The 6,513-nt window shown below is 43.0% G+C and overlaps 1 pseudogene; it reads left to right on the top strand.

Moving 5' to 3' along the window:
* The first annotated feature begins 579 nt into the window (after positions 1-579).
* Positions 580-1,156, top strand: LOC122891946 (annotated as a pseudogene).
* Positions 1,157-6,513: the final 5,357 nt, after the last annotated feature.

Raw genomic sequence — 6,513 nt, forward strand, 5'->3', positions numbered from 1 at the left:
AGCAGTAAGTAGGCCCCATACCACCATTTTATGGATAAAGCTGTATCGTGATGAGTCATGTGATTTTATTCATAAACACTATATAGCTTTATACAGAGCCAAATACTATCGAAACACACAGAGAAAATTCCAGAAACACAATTGTGGGACATTTTAATGTGTTTTACCCTTTGATACGTAGGATAAAAAATACCCATAAATATAGAGAGCTGAGTAATTTAATAAACATGTTTGATTTAATACATACATCCAAAATTATGTACACTTCAAAACAATATGCCTTCATTTTTAGTAGGTCTGAAATATTTGTAATAATTTAATATTTTGTCAGAAGTTGGGGAGATCAACTTTGGGGAAAAAAGATGAGCAGATTATCTTAATTTTGTAAAGAATTTATTTATTTATTGGACAGAGAGAGAGAGTAAGGAAACAGAAGCAGGGGGAGCAGGAGAGGTCACTTCCAGCTGAGCAGGGAACCTGATGCGGGGCTAGAGTCCAAGATGCTGGGATCACAGCCTGAGCCAAAGGAAGGTGCTTAACAACTGAATCACTCAGGTGCCCTGAGAAATTGATTTTAAAATTAAAATTTAAGCTTTTGGCTTTTGGCTTGAAGCAGGAGAATGTGCAACTGTCTTGGGCCACCCGAATCCGGGTTCATCCAATGCCAGCCACCTCCACCATGCCATCTAAGTTCAACCTTGATGAGATCAAAGTTTTTACCTGACATGCACTGGTGGGGAAGTCAGTGCCCCATCTGCCCTGGCCCTCAAGTTCAGCCTTCTGGGGCAGTCTCCAGAACAGTTTGGTGATGACCTCACCAAGGCAACCAGCTGGTGATTAGAAGGATCTAGGGATGATGGTGAAACTGACCACTCAGAACCGACAGGCCCAAATTGAAGTGGGACCTTCTGCCTCTACCCTGATGAGCGAATCACCAAGGGACAGAAAGATGCAGAAACACGTGGAGCACGGTGGCAGCATCACTTTTGATGAGACTGTCAACATTGCCTGCCAGATGTGGCACTGGTCTTTAGCCAGAGAACTCTTTGGAATGATTAGCGAGATCCTGGGGACTGCCCAGTCTGTGGGCAACAATGTTGATGGCTGCCATCCTCATGACATCATAGATGACATCAACAGTGGTGCAGTGGAATGAAGAACAACAAAGGAAGACATTTCAATAAAGGATCATTTGACCATCAGAAAATTTAAAAGTGTCCTAAGGTATCTTTTAACCGAAAGAGGAAATCCCCTGCTCGTATATAGCACATCTTGGGTATCCATTTATCAGTTGGTAGACAACTGAGTTATTTCTACTTTTTGACTACTATGAATAACGCTGCTATGAGCATTTGTGCTCAGGTTTTGGTGTAAGCATATGTTTTCAATTATTTTGGGTGCATGTCCAAGATTGGAATGGCTGGGTCATATGGTAATTATATGTTTAATGTTTTGAAGCACAGTTTTCCAAGACAGCTGCACCATTTTACATTGCATCCGGCGATGCACAGGGCCCCAATTTTTCTACATCCTCACTAGCATTTATTACTGGCCTTTTTTTTGGTTGTTATGTTCATGAAGTAAGGATTACACACAGCTCCCTCGATGCATGTCTAAAGCAGTCGTCTCTGTCAGGTAAGAGTTACGTGCAAAGCCCTCTGTGTGTGCCAAGAAGACCAAACCAACAGATGTTCAGAAACTGTTTCGATGCTTGCAACCATTATCTCCTCGCAGAAGACCAAAATTAGTGTATTACCTCAATATTACTGAATATCTTCATGAGGTAGAGAATTAAAGAAGCTGGAGAAATACCTCTTAATAGATCTCTGTCCCCTGAAATTTCTGAACCATGCTTAATTAAAAGAATCAAAGTTTCGTTTTGCTTTCTGGCATCATCTTCTTTAGATGATCTCCCATCATTCATCCATCAATGTAACTTAGGTTGTTTTCATACTTGGCCATTGTGAGTAATGGTGCAGTGAACATGGGAGTGCCGATTATCTCTGTGAGATCTTATTTTTCCTTTCTTTTGGCTATAAACAAAGAAGTGGGGTTACTAGTTCATGTGGCAGTTCTATTTCCAATTTCTTGAGGAACCTCCCTATCATTTTCCAGAGTGGAAATTTACATTCCCACCAACAGTGCACAAGGGGTCCCTCTTCTCCACATCTTGGCCAGCACTTGTAATCTCCGGTCTTTCTGAGTCCAGCCATCCTAACAGGTGTGGGGTGATAGCTTCTTGTGGTTTTGATTTGCATCTGGTAGGGGTTCATTTGCACTTTGTTCCATGAAGGGGAAATTAACCAAACATGTCCCAGGAGGGGGACACCTGGGTGGCTCAGTCAGTTAAGTGGTTTCCTTCAACTCAGGTCATGATCCCAGGGTCCTGGGGATTGAGTCCCACATTGGGCTCCTTGCTCAGTGGGGAGCCTACTTTTCTCTCTCCCTCTGCCTGCCACTCTGCCTGCTTGTGTTTTCTCTCTCTGTCAAATAAATAAATAAAATCTTCAAAAAAAGTAAAAAAAGATGTCCCTGGAGAGTGAGTAGGCATCAATAAACATTGTGTGCCTCTTGCTGTTTCTTATAAAATCTCTACTTTCATTTTATATTTTTTCTTTTTTTTAATATTTTATTTATTTATTTGAGAGAGAGACAGAGAGAGCATGAGCAAAGAGAAGGTCAGAGGAGAAGCAGACTCTCTGTGAGCTGGGAGCCTGATGCGGGACTTGATCCTGGGACTCCAGGATTATAACCTGAGCTGAAGGCAGTTGCTCAACCAACTGAGCCACCCAGGCGCCCCTCTATTTTCATTTTAAACAGTACATATGGCTCTTCATCTCATCATAGTGGTAAGATCTTGAGTTTGATCTCTGAGACTGAGTTAGAAGAGTTCTTTCACCTTGCTTTGGTCTTAGGTCAGGAAATGTCCAATATCTCCGCCATGATCCATCCTCAAGCCCATGGCAGACATTGTTATGTATCATGACACACCACACTGTCTCGCCAAGTTCTACTGCTGTCACAGGGCCCTTGACGTTGTAGAGCTTCAAGAAGCCACTACTAACTGACAAGAGATGGAGTGAAGTGGAGCCTATTCACCACCCTCGTTCTGAGAGCTAGTCTAGTCAGTCTAGTTCCCTGAAGGAGATTCTTCTCAGGACTCAGACCAGCTCATCACAGCTCTGAGACGGTGTTGAAAGCTGAAGTCACAGCCCTTTAAAAAGTGTTACTTGTTTTCACTGTGTCCTCAGTGCATATGCATATCATGCACATTTTTGTTTCTTTGACTTATTTAAAAAATGTTCTGGGAGCCTGGGTGGCTCATTCGGTTAAGCGTCTGCCTTCAGCTCAGGTCATGATCCCAGGGTCCTGAGATCAAGTCCCGCATCGGGCTCCCTGCTCAGTGGAAGTTCTGCTTCTCTTCTATGCCTCTGCCTGCCGCTCCTCCTGCTTGTGCTCTCTATTTATCTGTCAAATAAATAAATAAAACCTTTTTTAAAAAAAAGTATTAATGGTTTAGGTTTGCTACAATTTGAAGTCATTTTAAAACCCTGAGCCTTCACCACTTTCTCATGATAGAACACTTCGAAAAAGATGCTTGTATTTCTATTACCTCAGCCAAATGTGAACTGTGGCCAATGATTCTGCCAACATCTCTCCACCTCTATGGCTCCTGGTCTTCTTCGTACGCTGCCCTTCCTCTCTCACTGAGTTTCACTTGTCTGGAGTCCCTGCTTCTGGGAACAGTTCTGCTTTTGGTCAGCCATGCCCGTCACAAGATTTTATAGCATCAGTTTTCTTCAACTGTAAAAATACTAGATCAACTAATACCTATTCCAGCCAGAAAGATTGGATCATCTTGATTTAATTATAAGATATATTATCTTATAATCTGCAAAGCACCAAACCACTTGGTGACCCACTGCTACCACTGCAATCTCTCTCCCCTCCCACCCTCCACCCTTGCCAGTTGCTTTTCATCCCTTCTTGGCCAGCACTGATTACATTTCCCTTGAATAAGATGAGGAAACTCTGAAGCATGTTTTCTCAACATCAGCGCTACTGACATTTTCTGTTGGACAATTCTTTGTTGTGGAGGACCGGTTCTGTACATTGTAACATCTTTGGCCTCTACCCACTAGAATCCAGTTAGCAGCCCCACTACCACCCCCCTACCCAGTTATGACAACTAAAAATGTCCCCCAGAATTACCAGATGTTGCTAGGGAGCAGGGGGTAAAATTATCCCTAATTGAAAATAACTGCTGAATGTTACATATAAAAGGGCTGTATGTACTGTGAGTTTAGGAATTTTTGAAATTTTTAAAAAGATTTCTTTATCTGACAGAGTGAGAGAGTGAGAAAGCACAAAGCAGGAGAAGGGCAGGGGGAGAGGGGGAAGCAGACTCCCTGCTGAGCAGGGAGCCCAGTAAGGTACTCGATTCCAGGACCCTGAGATCATGACCTGAGCCAAAGGCGAAGCTTAACCAACTGAGCCACTGAGGAGCCTGGAATTACAGTATGTTTGAACATGTGTTTTTGTCAATATGTTGTAGTCAAGTACGTGCAAAGAGTAGGGAAGTGGTACTCAAGGGCATTCTACTTCACCTGGAATTGTCTTATGAAAAAAGACAGACTCTCTAAGGAGGTCTTAAAAAAACTTGTGACCCATAATACAGGTCATCCCCTGACATGAAAAGGGATCCTAAATCTAATTTGACAGAAATCCACTCGGTGTCTCCAGCCACCTTAAAATTGATACTGGTTTCATAAGGACACAGGAAGCATGATATAAAAAAAAATATTTACCATCAAGTGGGGTCCAGGGATAGATGACATGATAAATCAGAGTCTAGCTATTGGAGTTGCTGTCAATGGCAATCCTGTTTACCTACTATTTGTTCTCACAGGAGTCTTAAGAAGCAAAATGTGCACATGGGCAACTTTTTAAATCAAATGGGCACATGGTAACTCGAACCATACAAGAGCTATTCATTGAGACGTAAATTTCACCCTCGGCCCTGACCTTTAGTCTCTCTTTCTTGGAGCAACCACTGATACCAATTTTTTGGTCGCCAGGAGATGTTCCACGCCTCTGTGCGTGCCCTGCACACGTGTGTGTAGGCCTCACCGTAGGAGTTGCAATTCACACATCAGTAATCCCGTAGCAACAAAAACAAAATCAACCTTTAGCACAGTCACAGGAAAAAAACATTTTACTCAGTCACCCCGAGAAAGGGAAAAACTTAAGTATTAGGCATCTTTCCACCTGCCTGGTTTGCTTTTAATACTGTATTTGGTCAATTCTAAGATGCCCACTGTCAACATCTCAGCACGTCTGGAATTAGACTGTGTCTTAGATTTTTATGTTACATTTAATGCAACACAGACTTATTGTGATATTTATAATTAGATAACCCAGAAAGCACATCATTCTTTTATCCAGAGGTAGGTGGAGTAAATTATCCTTTTAAATCTTCTAAAAGGGCAAGGGATAGAGCCAGTCTCTGGACCTGATGGAACTGCCAGCTTTCAGGGGCAGCCGGTGGAAACGTACCCTCCCACATGGTAGGGAGCACTAGTGCTGTCTGATTAGCTTTTATTTGATGGGTTTCACCCATCACTTGTGTTTTTCTGCACATTCTTCTTCCTGCCCAGGTTAAACACGCAGTGTGGTGGACTGGAAAGAGTCTGGGTTTTAGAGTTAGGAATGAGTGGTTTACATTTCTTCTCTAGACACTTTCTGTGTCATATTGGGCAAGTTACCATCCAGAGCGGTATTTTCCTCCTCTGTAAAATGGACATAATGATTGCTCCTTCCCAGGCTTGTGGTAACCCGCTGGCAGTGTGAATGTCATGGGATTCTTTCCTTCCTTCCTTCCCCTCCCTCCCTCCTTCCTTCCTTCCCTATTATCTATCATGTATCTATTGATTCATCTATCTGTCCCTTCCCCAGGTGCCAGCCCTTGGAAGTCCCCAAGCCCTCCAGTTTTGTAGAGTTATCTTTAAGATTTAATAAAAATGAACTCACAATCCAGTCCCACTTAAGATGGAATACTTCACGTCCTTCCCAATATCTCTAGGAAGCCTTTGCAGGACTTCTCACTGCTCCTACTGAATTCTTTCTCTCCATTCTGCATTTTGCCTCCTGGGATATTGGCTGTTCCTTTGAAACAATTTGTCACTCTGACAGACGGCACTCCAAACCCCTCACGTCCAAACCACGGCTGACTTAAAGCTGTGTGTGAATGCTTTATTACACTTTGTGGCCATTAAAACAGAGCTCATATTGCTCATATGCACAATAAAACAACTGATTGGTTAAAATCCAATACTAGGCTTCAGTGCAGGATGACCACATGGAGCAGAGAGTGTGAACTCGGGAGCCAGACTGCTCAGGTTCAAATTCTCATCCCATCACCTCCTAGCCATGATCTTGGTGTTGGGAGAGGCAGTTTGCCATGGATCCCAGGAGTCTCAGCATTTCCTTGCTGAGGGCGCCAAACTACAGCCC

This window comes from Neovison vison, chromosome 12, assembly GCF_020171115.1.
Source record: "Neovison vison isolate M4711 chromosome 12, ASM_NN_V1, whole genome shotgun sequence".
In the NCBI taxonomy this organism is placed as follows: domain Eukaryota; kingdom Metazoa; phylum Chordata; class Mammalia; order Carnivora; family Mustelidae; genus Neogale; species Neogale vison.